Below are 16,230 nucleotides of genomic sequence, written 5' to 3' on the forward strand. Positions count from 1 at the left end.
GGAAAGGAGTAAGAAGGGTTGGATGAAGACAGTAGGAAAGCAGAGAGACGGAAGGGAAGGCATCTTCATGCGCTTATCTGAAGTTCCTACCAATGAATTACATAAGTATCACTATCTTTATCTTTTATGTTATTTTCGTTCATCACCATATATATCTGAGTTTGCCTGACTAAGATTTACAAGATGACCATAGCTTGCTTCAATACTAACAATCTCCGTGGGATCGACCCTTACTCGCGTAAGGTATTACTTGGACGACCCAGTGCACTTGCTGGTTAGTTGTGCGAAGTTGTAGTGATCACAATTTCGCGCACCAAGTTTTTGGCGTCGTTGCCGGGGATTGTTCTAGTTTTGAGCAAGCCTTTGGTAACATCAGTGCCAAGATCCGGCAGCAACATCAGATTTTTGGTGTTATTGCCCGGGATTGTTCAGGCTGGACAACTGACGGTTCATCTTGTTGCTTAGATTAGGTATTTTTTTTTCGAAATTCTTGAAGATGAATTCTAGAGTTTCATGATGATTTGTTGAAATCTGGCTGGCTGAGAAGCCATGTCTAATCTGATTGGACTGAGGTTTCAACTTATCACCACAAGAGCTTGTTGATTTCGTATCAATCTTGCTTTTGGAGCAGTGATTTGCTAAGGCTTGGCTGACCTTTGGTCATGTCTAGTGTTTTGGACCGAAGCTTTCTTTGGAAGCTTGGCTGGCTGTGAAGCCATGTCTAATTCCTGGACCGGAGTCTTAGACTAGCATTGCACTGATTCCTGGAATTCTCATTAAGAATTTTGATACCTTCTTTTTCCACTTAATTTTCGAAAAACACAAAAAATTAAAAAATTAAAAAAATCATAAAATTCAAAAATATTTCTGTTTGAGTCTAGTGTCTCATCCTAAGTTTGGTGTCAATTGCATGCATTCATATGTCTTAGTGATCTTCAAGATGTTCTTGATGATTCACTTGCTCTGATCTTTGAATTCTATTGACTTGAGTATTTTGTGTGTCTCATATGCATTTTCAGTTCATTAGTGTCAGTAGTATACAAACTGCTAAGTTTGGTGTCTTGCATGCATTGTTATTCGATTCTTGTTGCATTTTAATTATTAAAATCCAAAAATATTTTTAATTTGTGTCTTTTCAAGTCAATGATACAAGGGATTGAAGATTCAGAACACACTGCAGAGGAATTATACAGAAAAAGCTGAGCATTCAAAAATGCCCAGTGAAGAAGGCAGACTGGCGTTTAAACGCCAGCCAGGGCACCTGGTTGGGCGTTTAACGCCCAAAGAGGTAGCATTTTGGGCGTTAAACGCCAGAATGTATACCATTCTGGGCGTTTAACGCCAGGATGGTGCTAGGGGGAAGATTTTGTTTTCAAATCAATTTTTTTTAAGTTTTTCAAAATCAAATCTTTTTCAAATCAAATCTTTTCACTCAAATGTTTTCAAAATTAATTTCTTTCCTTTCAAAGATACTTACTAACAATTAATGATTTGATTGAACATTTTTTGCCTTTTCTGTTAAGGAAGGTTTTATGTTTGAATCATATCTTTTCTTGTTAGGCAAGTCACTAATTTTCCAAATCAAATCTTTTAAAATAAATTTCAAAACATATCTTTTAAAATGGTTTTCAAATCATATCTTCTCAATCACATCTTTTTAAGACAATAACCTTTCAATCATATTTTTTTATCATATCTTTTTCAAATTAGTTTTCAATCAAATCTTTTTAGTTTCTAATTTCAAAATCTTTTTCAAAAATCACTTGATTTCTCTTCCACTTTCAATTTTCGAAAATTATCAATCAAATTTTCAAAATGTTTTCAAAATCTTTTAATTGAATTTTCGAAAATCCTCTTCCCTCCTTCTCACATCCTTCTATTTATGGAGTACCACTCCTTCTAAATGCACAATTCGAACCTTATCTAACTAAAGTTCGAATTCTTCTTCTCCTTCTTCTTTCTATTTCTTTGTTCCTCTGACATTTCAAGGAATCTCTATACTGTGACATAGAGGATTCCACATTTTCTTTTTCTCTTCTCTTTCATATGAGCAGGAGCAGAGACAAAGGCATTCTTGTTGAAGCTGATCCTGAACCTGAAAGGACCTTGAAGAGAAAGCTAAGAGAAGCTAAAGTACAACTCTCTTTAGAGGACCTGACCGAATTCTTCAAGGAAGAAGAACACATGGCAGCCGAAAACAACAACAATGCCAACAATGCAAGGAAGGTGCTGGGTGACTTCACTGCACCTACTCCTGATTTCTATGGGAGAAGCATCTCTATCCCTGCCATTGGAGCAAACAACTTTGAGCTTAAGCCTCAATTAGTTTCTCTAATGCAACAGAATTGCAAGTTCCATGGACTTCCAATGGAAGATCCTCATCAGTTTTTAGCTGAATTCTTGCAAATCTGTGACACAGTCAAGACTAATGGGGTTAACCCTGAGGTCTACAGACTGATGCTATTCCCTTTTGCTATAAGAGACAGAGCTAGAATATGGTTGGATTCTCAACCTAAAGAAAGCCTGGACTCTTGGGAAAAGCTAGTCAATGCCTTCTTGGCAAAGTTCTTTCCACCACAAAGATGGAGTAAGCTTAGAGTGGAAGTCCAAACCTTCAGACAGAAGGATGGAGAATCCCTCTATGAAGCTTGGGAAAGATACAAACAATTAATCAGAAGATGTCCTTCAGACATGCTTTCTGAATGGAGCATCATAGGTATTTTCTATGATGGTCTCTCTGAACTATCTAAGATGTCCTTGGATAGCTCTGCTGGAGGATCTCTTCATCTGAAGAAGACGCCTGCAGAAGCTCAAGAATTGATTGAAATGGTTGCAAATAACCAATTCATGTACACTTCTGAAAGGAATCCTGTGAACAATGGGACTAGTCAGAAGAGGAGTTCTTGAGATTGACACTCTGAATGCCATATTGGCTCAGAATAAAATATTGACTCAACAAGTCAATTTGATTTCTCAAAGTCTGTCTGGAATGCAAAATGCACCAAACAGTACTAAGGATGCTTCATCCGAGGAAGAAGCTTATGATCCTGAGAACCCTTCCATGGAAGAGGTGAATTACCTAGGAGAACCCTATGGAAATACCTACAATTCTTCATGGAGAAATCACCCAAATCTCTCATGGAAGAATCAAGAGAGACCTCAACAAGGTTTCAATAACAATAATGGTGGAAGAAACAGGTTTAGCAATGGCAAGCCTTTTCCATCATCTTCTCAGCAACAGACAGAGAGTTCTAAGCAGAATACTTCTGACTTAGCAACAATGGTCTCTGATCTAATAAAGACCACTCAAAGTTTCATGAATGAAACAAGGTCCTCCATCAGAAATTTGGAAGGACAAGTGGGTCAGCTGAGCAAGAAAGTTACTGAACTCCCTCCTAGTACTCTCCCAAGTAATACAGAAGAAAATCCAAAAGGAGAGTGCAAGGCCATCAACATGGCCGAATATGGAGAGGAAAGAGAGGAAGAAGACGCCACTGAGAAAGACCCCAGTGGGCGTGCACCACTCTCCTCTGAGTTCCTCAATGAGGAACCTTGGGAATCTGAGGCTCAAAATGAGACCATAGAGATTCCATTGGACTTACTTCTGCCATTCATGAGCTCTGATGAGTATTCTTCCTCTGAAGAGGATGAGTATGTTACTGAAGAGCAAGTTGCTAAATACCTTGGAGCAATCATGAAACTAAATGACAAGTTATTTGGAAATGAGACTTGGGAGGATGAACCTCCCTTGCTCACCAAAGAACTGGATGACTTGTCTAGGCAGAAACTGCCTCAAAAGAGGCAGGATCCTGGGAAGTTTTCTATACCTTGTACCATAGGCACCATGACCTTCAAGAAGGCCTTGTGTGACTTAGGGTCAAGTGTGAACCTCATGCCCCTCTCTGTAATGGAGAAATTAGGGATCTTAGAGGTGCAAGCTGCAAGAATCTCATTAGAGATGGCAGACAACTCAAGAAAACAAGCCCATGGACTTGTAGAGGATGTTCTGGTTAAAGTTGAAGACCAGTACATTCCTACTGATTTCATAGTCCTAGAGACTGGGAAGTGCATGGATGAATCCATCATCCTTGGCAGACCCTTCCTAGCCACAGCAAAGGCTGTGATTGATGTTGACAGAGGAGAGTTAATCATTCAAGTGAATGAAAAATCCTTGGTGTTTAAGGCCCAAGGATATCCCTCTGTCATCATGGAGAGGAAGCATGAAGAGCTCCTCTCAAAGCAGAGCCAAACAGAGCCCCCACAGTCAAACTCTAAGTTTGGTGTTGGGAGGCTACAACCAAACTCTAAGTTTGGTGTTGAAACCCCACATTCAAACTCTAAGTTTGGTGTTGGGAGGTTTCAACACGGTTCTGAGCATTTCTGAGGCTCCATGAGAGCCCTCTGTCAAGCTAATGACATTAAAGAAGCGCTTGTTGGGAGGCAACCCAATGTTTTATAATTAATTATTTTCTTTTGTTATTTATCTTTTTGTAGGTTGATGATCATAAGAAGTCACAAAAACAATGAAAAAAGCAAAAACAGAATGAAAAACAGGAAGAAAAACAGCACACCCTGGAGGAGAAGAAACTGGCGTTCAAACGCCAGTAATGCTAGCTGTTGGGCGTTTAACGCCCAGTCTGGCACCATTCTGGGCGTTTAACGCCAGAAAGGGGCACCAGACTGGCGTTAAACGCCAGTAAAGGGTAAGAACCTGGCGTTAAACGCCAGGAATGGGCACCAGCCCGGCGTTTAACGCCAGAAATGGCTCAAAACGTGATTTTGAGCAACATTTGGTGCAGGGATGACTTTTCCTTGACACTACAGGATCTGTGGACCCCACAGGACCCTACCATCACTCTCTCTCTTCTTCCCCCATTCACCAATCACCTCAACACCTCTTCCCCAAAAACCCCTCACCTATCAAATCCCATCTTTCTCTTCACCACTCACATCCATCCCTCATAAACCCCACCAACCTCACCCTTCAAATTCAAACCACTCTCCCTCCCAAACCCACCCATAATGGCCGAACCTTTACCCCCCTCTCTCCTATAAATACCCTTCTTCAACTCTTCATTTTCACACAACCTAAACACCCTTTCTTCCCCCTTCTTGGCCGAATACACCACCATCTCCCTCTTCTTCATTTCTTCTTCTTCTACTCTCTTCTTTCTTCTTTTGCTCGAGGACGAGCAAACATTTTAAGTTTGGTGTGGTAAAAGCGTTGCTTTTTCGTTTTTCCATAACCATTATGGCATCCAAGGCCGGAGAAACCTCTAAAAAGAGGAAAGGGAAGGCAAAAGCTTCCACCTCCGAGTCATGGGAGATGGATAGATTCCTCTCAAGGGTGCATCAAGACCACTTCTATGAAGTTGTGGCCTTGAAGAAGGTGATCTCCGAGGTCCCCTTTTCACTCAAAAAGGGTGAATATCCGGAGATCCGCCATGAGATCCGAAGAAGAGGTTGGGAAGTTCTTACCAACCCCATTCAACAAGTCAGAATCTTGATGGTTCAAGAGTTCTATGCCAATGCATGGATCACAAAGAACCATGACCAAAGTGTGAACCCGAATCCAAAGAACTATCTCACTATGGTTCGGGGGAAATACTTGGATTTTAGTCCGGAGAGTGTGAGGGTGGCGTTCAACTTGCCTATGATGCAAGGAGATGAGCATCCTTACACTAGAAGGGTCAACTTTGATCAAAGGTTGGACCAAGTCCTCACAGTCATATGTGAAGAGGGCGCACAATGGAAGCAAGATTCAAGAGGAAAGCCGGTCCAATTGAGAAGGCATGACCTCAAGCCCGTGGCTAAAGGATGGTTAGAGTTCATACAACGCTCAATCATCCCCACTAGCAACCGGTCCGAAGTTACCATAGACCGGGCCATCATGATCCATAGTATCATGATTGGAGAAGAAATAGAGGTTCATGAGGTTATAGCCCAAGAACTCTATAAGGTGGCGGACAAGACCTCCACCTTGGCAAGGTTAGCCTTTCCTCATCTCATTTGTCACCTCTGTTATTCAGTTGGAGTTGACATAGAGGGAGACATCCCCATTGATGAGGACAAGCCCATCACCAAGAAAAGGATGGAGTACACAAGAGACCCCTCTCACCATGAGATCCCTGAGATTCCTCAAGGGATGCACTTTCCTCCACAAAATTATTGGGAGCAACTAAACACCTCCCTAGGAGAACTAAGTTCCAACATGGGACAACTGAGGGTGGAGCATCAAGAACACTCCATCATCCTTCATGAAATTAGAGAAGATCAAAGAATCATGAGGGAGGAGCAACAAAGACAAGGAAGAGACATTGAGGAGCTCAAGCACTCCATAGGATCTTCAAGAGCAAGAAAGAGCCGCCATCATTAAGGTGGACCCGTTCTTTGATTTCCTTGTTATTGTTCTTCTGTTTTTCGAATTTTAATGCTTATGTTTATCCATGTTTGTGTCTTATGATCATTAGTGTCTTAGTGTCTATGCCTTAAAGTTATGAATGTCCTATGAATCCATCACCTTTCTTCAATAAAAACGTGCCTAATTGATAAAAGAAAGAATTGCATGAATTTTGAATTTTATAATAGTTTAATTATTTTGATGTGGTGGCAATATTTTTGTTCTCTGAATGTATGCTTAAACAGTGCATATGTCTTTTGAATTTGTGGTTCATGAATGTTGGCTCTTGAAAGAATGATGAAAAAGGAGACATGTTACTGAGGATCTGAAAAATCAATAAAATGATTCTTGAAGCAAGAAAAAGCATTTCAAAAAAAAAAAAAACCGAAAAAGAAAAAAGAAAAAAAAGAGAGAAAGAGAAAAAGAAAGAAAAAGAAAGAATAAAGTTGTGATCCAAGGCAAATAAGAGTGTGCTTAAGAACCCTGGACACCTCTAATTGGGGACTTTAGCAAAGCTGAGTCACAATCTGAAAAGGTTCACCCAATTATGTGTCTGTGGCATGTATGTATCCGGTGGTAATACTGGAAGACAGAGTGCTTTGGGCCACGGCCAAGACTCAAGAAATAGCTATGTTCAAGAATCATCATACTTAACTAGGAGAATCATTAACACTATCTGGATTCTAAGTTCCTAAAGAAGCCAATCATTCTGAATTACAAGGGATAGAGTGAGATGCCAAAACTATTCAGAGGCAAAAAGTAAAAGCCCCGCTCATCTAATTAATACTGATCTTCATAGATGTTTTCGGAGTTCATTGCATATTCTCTTCTTTTTATCTTATTTGATTTTCAGTTGCTTGGGGACAAGCAACAATTTAAGTTTGGTGTTGTGATGAGCGGATAATTTGTATACTTTTTGGCATTGTTTTTAGTATGTTTTTGATATGATATAGTTAGTTTTTAGTATATTTTTATTAGTTTTTAATTAAAATTCACTTTTCTGGACTTTACTATGAGTTTGTGTGTTTTTCTGTGATTTCAGGTATTTTCTGGCTGAAATTGAGGGACCTGAGCAAAAATCTGATCCAGAGACTCAAAAGGACTGCAGATGCTGTTGGATTCTGACCTCCCTGCATTCGAAGCGGATTTTCTGGAGCTACAGAAGCCCAATTGGCGCGCTCTCAACGGCGTTGGAAAGTAGACATCCTGGGCTTTCCAGAAATATATAATAGTTCATACTTTGCCCAAGATTTGATGGCCCAAACCGGCGTTCAAAGTCACCTCAAGAAATCCCAGCGTTAAACACTGGAACTGGCACCCAAATGGGAGTTAAACGCCCAAACTGGCACCAAAGCTGGCGTTTAACTCCAAGAAGAGTCTCTACACGAAATTGCTTCATTGCTCAGCCCAAGCACACACCAAGTGGGCCCGGAAGAGGATTTTTATGTCATTTACTCATTTCTGTACACCCTAGGCTACTAGTTTCTTATAAGTAGGACCTTTTACTATTGTATAGAAATCTTTGGATCACTTTTAGATCTCTAGATCATCTTTGGACATTTTAGTTCTTAGATCATTGGGAGGCTGGCCATTCGGCCATGCCTGGACCTTATGCTTATGTATTTTCAACGGTGGAGTTTCTACACACCATAGATTAAGGTGTGGAGCTCTGCTGTACCTCGAGTATTAATGCAATTACTATTGTTCTTTCATTCAAATTCCGCTTGTTCTTTATCCAAGATATCACTTGTTCTTCAACATGATGAAGGTGATGATTGACGCCCATCACCATTCTCACTCATGAACAAGGTGACTGACAACCATTCTTGTTCTACAAGCATCTGAGGCTTAGTGAATATCTCTTGGATTCCTGATTGCACGATGCATGGTTGATCGCCTGACAACCGAGTGCTCGCCTGACAAACGAGCCAGCCATTCCGTGAGATCAGAGTCTTCGTGGTATAGGCAAGAACTGATGGCAGCATTCAAGAGAATCCGGAAGGTCTAACCTTGTCTGTGGTGTTCTGAGTAGGATTCAATGACTGAATGACTGTGACGTGCTTCAACCCTGTAACCTACTGGGCGTTAGTGACAGACGCAAAAGAGTTATTCTATTCCGGTAGGGGAGGGAACCACACCGGTGATTGGCAGCACTGTGACAGAGTGTGTGCATTAGCTTTCACTGCGAGGATGGGAGGTAGCTGCTGACAACAGTGAGACCCTATACGAGCTTGCCATGGAAAGGAGTAAGAAGGGTTGGATGAAGACAGTAGGAAAGCAGAGAGACGGAAGGGAAGGCATCTTCATGCGCTTATCTGAAGTTCCTACCAATGAATTACATAAGTATCACTATCTTTATCTTCTATGTTATTTTCGTTCATCACCATATATATCTGAGTTTGCCTGACTAAGATTTACAAGATGACCATAGCTTGCTTCAATACTAACAATCTCCGTGGGATCGACCCTTACTCGCGTAAGGTATTACTTGGACGACCCAGTGCACTTGCTGGTTAGTTGTGCGAAGTTGTAGTGATCACAATTTCGCGCACCAAAAACTTGGTGCACGAAATTGCAATAACACTTTTGCAATCCCGCACAACTAACCAGCAAGTGCACTGGGTCGTCCAAGTAATACCTTGCGTGAGCAAGGGTCGATCCCACGGAGATTGTCGGCTTGAATCAAGCTATGGTTATCTTGTAAATCTTAGTCAGGATATCAGAAATTATCAGGATTGATTGTAAAAAGTAAAAGAACATGAAATGGTTACTTGTTTTGCAGTAATGGAGAATAGGTTGAGGTTTGGAGATGCTCCATCTTCTGAATCTCTGCTTTCCTACTGTCTTCTTCATCAAACACGCAAGTCTCCTTCCATGGCAAGCTGTGTGTAGGGTTTCACCGTTGTCAGTGGCTACCTCCCATCCTCTCATTGGAACGATTCCTAATGCCCTGTCACGGCACGGCATTCCATATGTCGGTTCTCAATCAGACCGGAGTAGAATCCAGTGATTCTTTTGGCGCCGTTGCCGGGGATTGTTCTTGAAGATGAATTCTAGAGTTTCATGATGATTTGTTGAAATCTGGCTGGCTGAGAAGCCATGTCTAATCTGATTGGACCGAGGTTTCAACTTATCACCACAAGAGCTTGTTGATTTCGTATCAATCTTGCTTTTGGAGCAGTGATTTGCTAAGGCTTGGCTGACCTTTGGTCATGTCTAGTGTTTTGGACCGAAGCTTTCTTTGGAAGCTTGGCTGGCTGTGAAGCCATGTCTAATTCCTGGACCGGAGTCTTAGACTAGCATTGCACTGATTCCTGGAATTCTCATTAAGAATTTTGATACCTTCTTTTTCCACTTAATTTTCGAAAAACACAAAAAATTAAAAAATTAAAAAAATCATAAAATTCAAAAATATTTCTTGTTTGGGTGTATTTTGTGGAACCATTTGGGTGTATTTTGTTGATCAAGTTGGGTGTATGTTGTTTATTAAGTTGGAATATTTCATTTGTTGTGTTGGGTGTATATTATCCATTCAGTTGGTTGTATCTTGTGCATTCATTTGGGTGTATTTAATACATGTCTCTTATTTTGTCTGAATAACATGAAATCTATTTAGAATACCAGCTGTGAACTTGGGAAGTGATGATCTTTCCTCTCAAGAACGCACAGAACAGAGTAGTGTAAACCAGTCGTCAGAGAGCATGTAATTTATCTTTCAAATAACCGTTACTTTTGTTCTTCTATTACCTTCTACTTCTAATTCTGTATATATTTTTTTTAGAAAAAAAAAGCCTTTTATTATTTTATACAAGAAAAAAAAGGCAGGAAAAAAAAGCAAAAACTGCAAGTATGTAAGTTCTCAAAAAACAAAACCTGTCTTCTTTTTGAATTGTTCGGGTGTATTTTAGGTTGAGTCCGGTTCAACAGTCAGCCAGTGAGCCGGCTGATTCGAATATGATGGTTGTGAGGGAACATACACCGTCGGATGTGCTTGTAATGTGAGTTTTTCAAGAATATTTCAACCTTATTATTTTCAAAGGCGTTGTTAACCTTTCATTTTTCTTCTTGTTTAGAGTCCCAATTCAAGTTTTTGTGCCGGCGTCCCAAACAACCACTGTGCCGGAACTTCAAGAAACACCTGAGTCAGATTTTGAACCAACCCCTCTGCTACAGATTGAAGGAACTACAGAAACGTAAGAAATAGTATTGGGTGAATATTTGTTTAGAGTTTGGGTGTATATTGGGTTACAGTTCGGGTGTATATTTGGTAACAGTTTGGGTGTATATTGTTCCTGAGTAGTTTTTTTTACGCCAAGATTAATTTTGTGTAACTGTGCAGCACTTCTGAACCCCCCAACAACTTCAAGAAACCACACCCACGCTTCTCCCAACTCCATCTAAAATGTAAGTTCATCAGACTAAAATCAATCTTTGCTTATGATCTATATATTCTTACTCTTATAATACGTTATACATGATGACGCAGTCATCCAGCCGTAGAAGACGTTGCTGCCCTGATGATGATGGCACGGACAGCATCCTATGTTCCTAAAACAGATCCAGTGCCATCATTCACCCTTGGCTTGACTGATTCAAGCCAGGAGGGAGCGTCAACGCAGGAGACAAAAAAGGCAAAATCTCCAGAAACTGCAAATTTGCTAGAACAATTAGACGATTTGGTACAAAAAATAGCAAGAAATGCAGCGAAAGAAGAAAGTAAAAGTCCACAAATTCAAAGGGAGACTGGGGGAGAAAGTTCTGGGAGGTTTGAAACTCCTGCGGGGATAAATGAGAATACGGATGATATGAAACAGAAGTGCTACATTTGGGGGACGCGAGTGAAGACATACGCAGATGGCAGAACTAACGAGTATGAAAACATGTGCACTTTGATGGCCCAAGATAAATACATTTTGACAAAAATGCACATTGCATCACTCCAGCCAGCAACTTATATAGAAGCTGAGGTAATATTAGAATAACACTAATGTTTTTACACCAAAGTTTAATGCAATGTTTATTAATATAAATTGATTTCGGCATATATTTCTAGATTGTATCTGCCATGTGCCTCATCCTCAACCAGACAAATGATAAAAGGTTTCAAAAACAAGTATACTGTCTCCCCCGCCCCCCCCCCCCCGATATTGTGGTAAGTGTTACTTCTACGCATTTTGGGTGTATTTTCTGTATTCATTTAGGTGTATTTTTTAAGTTCACTTGGGTGTAAATTGTGTATTTATTTGGGTGTATTTATAGTATTCACTTGGGTGTATTTTCAGTATTATGTTTGTTGTCTCACAATTGTTGCAGAACATGGCCATTTCGAAGCACCCAAACGGGGAATTCATATCACCTAGAACCAATAAAGAATTCAGGGTGGAAGATTACCCAAGTTTTATTCCCTTTATAGATGCAAAAAAATTAACTTTGCATCCATATGTAAGTTGTCATTAGTAAAATTTGTTAGTACCGTTCTTTACTTATATGCCAAATAAAATACCACACTGTTGAAATATGGCAATCCTTCAGATTTTTGCACCTGTTTGTCACGCGGACCATTGGTGGTTATGGGTGATTGATACAAGAAAGCGGAGATTTCATATACTTGACCCGCTACACAAGAAAGCTTTAAGCGATCAGAGAAAGAAGCTTAATAAATTCACTGTAAGTTGGCTCTGTGTTCTCCTTTGGGTGTATTTTGTAGAACCATTTGGGTGTATTTTGTTGATCAAGTTGGGTGTATGTTGTTTATTCAGTTGGTTGTATCTTGTGCATTCATTTGGGTGTATTTCATTCGGGTGTATTACTGATTTGTTTTGGTATTTAAGGGATATGTAATTTCAAGAATGAGAGCATATGTTGGCGGGGAACCTCTGAAGAAAGGCGAGAAGGAGAAGGAAATTAAAGCATCATACGTCAAAATATCAGGCCAAAAATCAACGTATAAATTTGTGACTCTGAACATTAAACTTTCCTAAATGAGATTTGTAATTTATTTTCTTCATTTTCAGATATGACTGCGCTATCTACGTTATGAAGTGGCTTGAGTTAATTGAGCCGGAAAACATTAAAAAGGGGAAGTATGAATGGGATAATTGGAAACAGGTAACTGTCTTTAGAACTATATAACTATGTATTACTTTAATGAATTAATATTGCTGTTTAAACAGAATATACTTTTTAATTGTAGGACGAGGTGGACCACTATAGAGTGGAGTATGCTTCGCGGATACTATTCAATGAAATGAGTAAAGAGAGAGATGAAGCAATTAGAGCGAGTAATGCAATAAGACTGTCGAAGCCATCCTCCGTATTATTGAGTCTGTTTTGTCAGATAAATTCTACTGATATAGAAAATGAGTAATCCAACTGCTAGCTAGTTTGTAAATTGAACAAATGCTGTAAAAAATTGCCATTTATAAACAACTTCTATTCAATGAAATTTTTTTCCATAGTTAAACTATATGTGCTGTTAAACTGTCTGTGCTGTATTCAAAAGTTGTATTACAGGTAGTTAAATATGAAGGAAAACATCAAGGCAGATCTAAAGATAGATTATAAATTTTACACCCAACGGGGGGTTTAATATACACCCAAGATTGCTTAAAATATACACCCAAACTGTATGTGCTGTTAAACTGTCTGTGCTGTATTCAAAATGTATGAATTACAGGTACCAAAATATGAAGAAAAACATCAAATCAAATATACACCCATAACCTGCGATTTTTTAAACCCAAATAAAGTTGAATATACACCCTGAAATCTATCCCCCCATGATGCTTTGAGACTAAAACCCTGAACCCTAAACACTTAAAATGTAAAATGTGAATTCACAAAAATACACCCAAGAGAAACAGTGCTTTTACACCCATATTCTGTAAAACTATACACCCAAAGAGTTATCCACTGCTGCTGGTACCGTAAACTGATAATTCATAACATATCCTTGATATTGCCTGTTATTTGAATGCACCACTGATGTAGCATCAAACAGGTTTATCTGAATATAACAGTCACATATTAGCTAAACTATTAACGAGAAAAATAAACTCAATCACCACAAATTTAAAGAACATTACTTTTACCTCACTTAAAACTTTCGTTTTCTTCTTCTTTGTGGCATTTGTAATCTGTTTGTCCAACTTTGAACCTAGCCTATTTTTTGGACGTCCTCTTGTTCGGATCCTTGGCGGGCTTTGAAGCTCGTTAACGGATTCCAAGTTGGCGTCTTTGTGGGATAAAGAAGATGTCCCATTCCTTTTGGCTTTTAATGATTCCATCTCAGCCATGACGTTATCGTACGAACGGTGCAAAAATGCATTCAGCTCCTCTGATTCGGATGCAAATTCGCAAATATTTTGTGAACGAAAAACCAATTGGTCAAACCTCTTGCTTCTTGGCTCCATCAGTGGCTCATCGTGGCTGCTCTTGATGTGTGTGTGTCGCCTCTTTACCTTCTTGCTCCATCGTTCCAGTATATATCTAGGTGACACTTGGCTTACTTGTTCAAAGCTTAACACGCTTAGTGCGTGACGACACAGTATCCCTCTCGACTCGAATAATAAGCATTGGCATTTTACCTCGGCTGCAACTGAGTCGTAAGTAACCACAAACTTGTTGAATATTGAGCTGGAACTTGTTCTCCGACTTCGTATACTGAATAGCCTAGAGCGGAATTCGTTAATCTGGTGATGCAATTCACCTTTCCTCTGAATTGCGCTTGGACTTCCCTAAACTTTTGATGAGTGTACACATCTTGAAACTGAGCTTCAATGGAGGATTTGGTTGCACACGGTATGACCGTATGAAAATCTGCAGCATCTGATTCTCTCTCTGCTTGCTCCCTACTTCCGTGGCAATTATCGTATTGTTTGACGAACTGAATAAGCAAGCTGTTCCGAGTAATAAACTTGTTAAAAAATGAATGCATGCTCTTGCTCCTTTGTGTGTTTCTCATCCCTGCCCAGAAGTGGTGATCCAGATAGATAGGAACCCATATATGACGGTCTTCATACAGATCTGCATAATACACCCAAACACAGACTATAAATACACCCGAAAAAATATGCAATTTACACCTCTGCTGCAGATTTTAAAAAGACATTACCTGAAAGCCACTTGTTGTCCACAAGACCAAAATTCAGCAGAAAATCGTTCCAATTCCTATCGAATGAGTCTTTGCTATGAGAGTTAAAAACAATTTGGCTCATTTCTCGTTCAATACCTGCATGTCCCTTGTACCCGTTTAATTTGCTTGGAATCTTCTTCATGATGTGTCAAATACACCAACGGTGAATTGTTGTTGGCATACAGGCCTCTAAAGCCCTTTTCATTGATGCGCATTGATCGGTGAGAAACCCTTTCGGAGCGTTTCCTCCCATGCAATGAAGCCAACATTGAAATAACCATTTGAATGATTCAATTTCTTCGTTTTTCATCAAAGAGCATCCGAGAAGTGTTGACTGGCCGTGGTGATTCACCCCGACAAAAGAACCACAGACCAAATTATACTTGAAAACAAATTACCATAGTGCAGAATGCAAAATCATTAGGTACACCCCAACACATGCTTCGTATACACCCAAAAAACAGCCAATATACACCTCTGCTGCGGATTCACAAAAATACATTAATTTAGCATCATAAACAGGGGCAGTTTGTTACCTGTTTGTATTGTAGGTGGTGTCAAATGAAATGACGTCTCCGAAATACTCAAAGGCAGCTCTACTTCTTGCATCGGCCCAAAAAGCCAGCTTAATCGATTGATCCTCCTCGAGTTCAAGCTCAAAAAAAAATTCTGATTCTTCTCTTTCATTCTTAACAAATATTTCCCGAATTCCTTTGCATCTTCTTATTCGGAAACATTCCGCACTTCCCTGGTAATGTAATTCCTCACGTCCTTTTCGATAAAATTTAACTCGCGGTGACCCCCGGCAGCCGCAACAAATGATTGGTAGGTTTTGCTTGGTCTGATACCGGCCTCCTCGTTATTCTCTATTGTACAACGAATGGACATGCTTAGTTCCCTGTGCTGTTTGAGCATCTCTGCTTTACTTGGACAGTAGGAGTGTGAATGATCCAGCACAACCTTTGAAATGATCCAAGCACCGACATCCTTCAATGTGTGTATATAAATTCTTGCAGGACAGTTTAAACCGGCTGTCGGATTCATCTTCTCGGTCGGAGATATTTTAGATTTCCATTTTCCCTCTCTGCTACATGTAATCAATTGATTCTTAATCTCGTTTCCCTTCCTATTTGTGCTCCGAACTCTTGTAGAAAAACCTACAACCTTGGCGTAGTTCCTGTAAAATTTTCCAGCATCTTCAAGGGTGGTAAAGGTCATTCCAACCTTCGGAATAAACTGGTCATCAACAACAGAGAGAGGCTGCAGAATACACCATGTCAAAAACTATAAATACACCCATAGATATGATTCAAATACACCCAATCATGTCTGATATGATACACCAGAACCGCAACAACTCAACTAAAATGACAATAAAAGCCATAAATTGTAAATACACAGGCTGCAGAATACACCATGTCAAAAACTAAAAATACACCCAATCATGTCTGATATAATACACCTGAACAACAACAACTCAATTAAAATAACAAAAAAGCAGTAAAGTGTAAATACACCCACACTTCTAGCAAAAATACACCCAAAAAAGGTCTGATCTACACCCGAGCGTCTACTATAAATTCCAGATAATTAATCAAAACTAATACATTACATTCAATTCACAGATTTATCTTCATGCATTATTTTGACAGTCAATGTTCACAAATTATTCCCCTACACATTGCTAAACAAATTA

General features: G+C 39.6%; 1 non-coding gene across 1 annotated transcript; it reads right to left on the bottom strand.

Annotated features, from left to right (window-relative positions):
- Positions 1–2,589: 2,589 nt before the first annotated feature.
- LOC130942452 (small nucleolar RNA R71) lies at positions 2,590–2,697 on the bottom strand. The gene has a single exon (XR_009071022.1). It is a non-coding gene; the product is annotated as a small nucleolar RNA R71 (small nucleolar RNA).
- Between the last annotated feature and the right edge of the window lie 13,533 nt (positions 2,698–16,230).

The sequence above is a fragment of the Arachis stenosperma genome, chromosome 7 (genome assembly GCF_014773155.1).
Source record: "Arachis stenosperma cultivar V10309 chromosome 7, arast.V10309.gnm1.PFL2, whole genome shotgun sequence".
Taxonomy (NCBI): domain Eukaryota; kingdom Viridiplantae; phylum Streptophyta; class Magnoliopsida; order Fabales; family Fabaceae; genus Arachis; species Arachis stenosperma.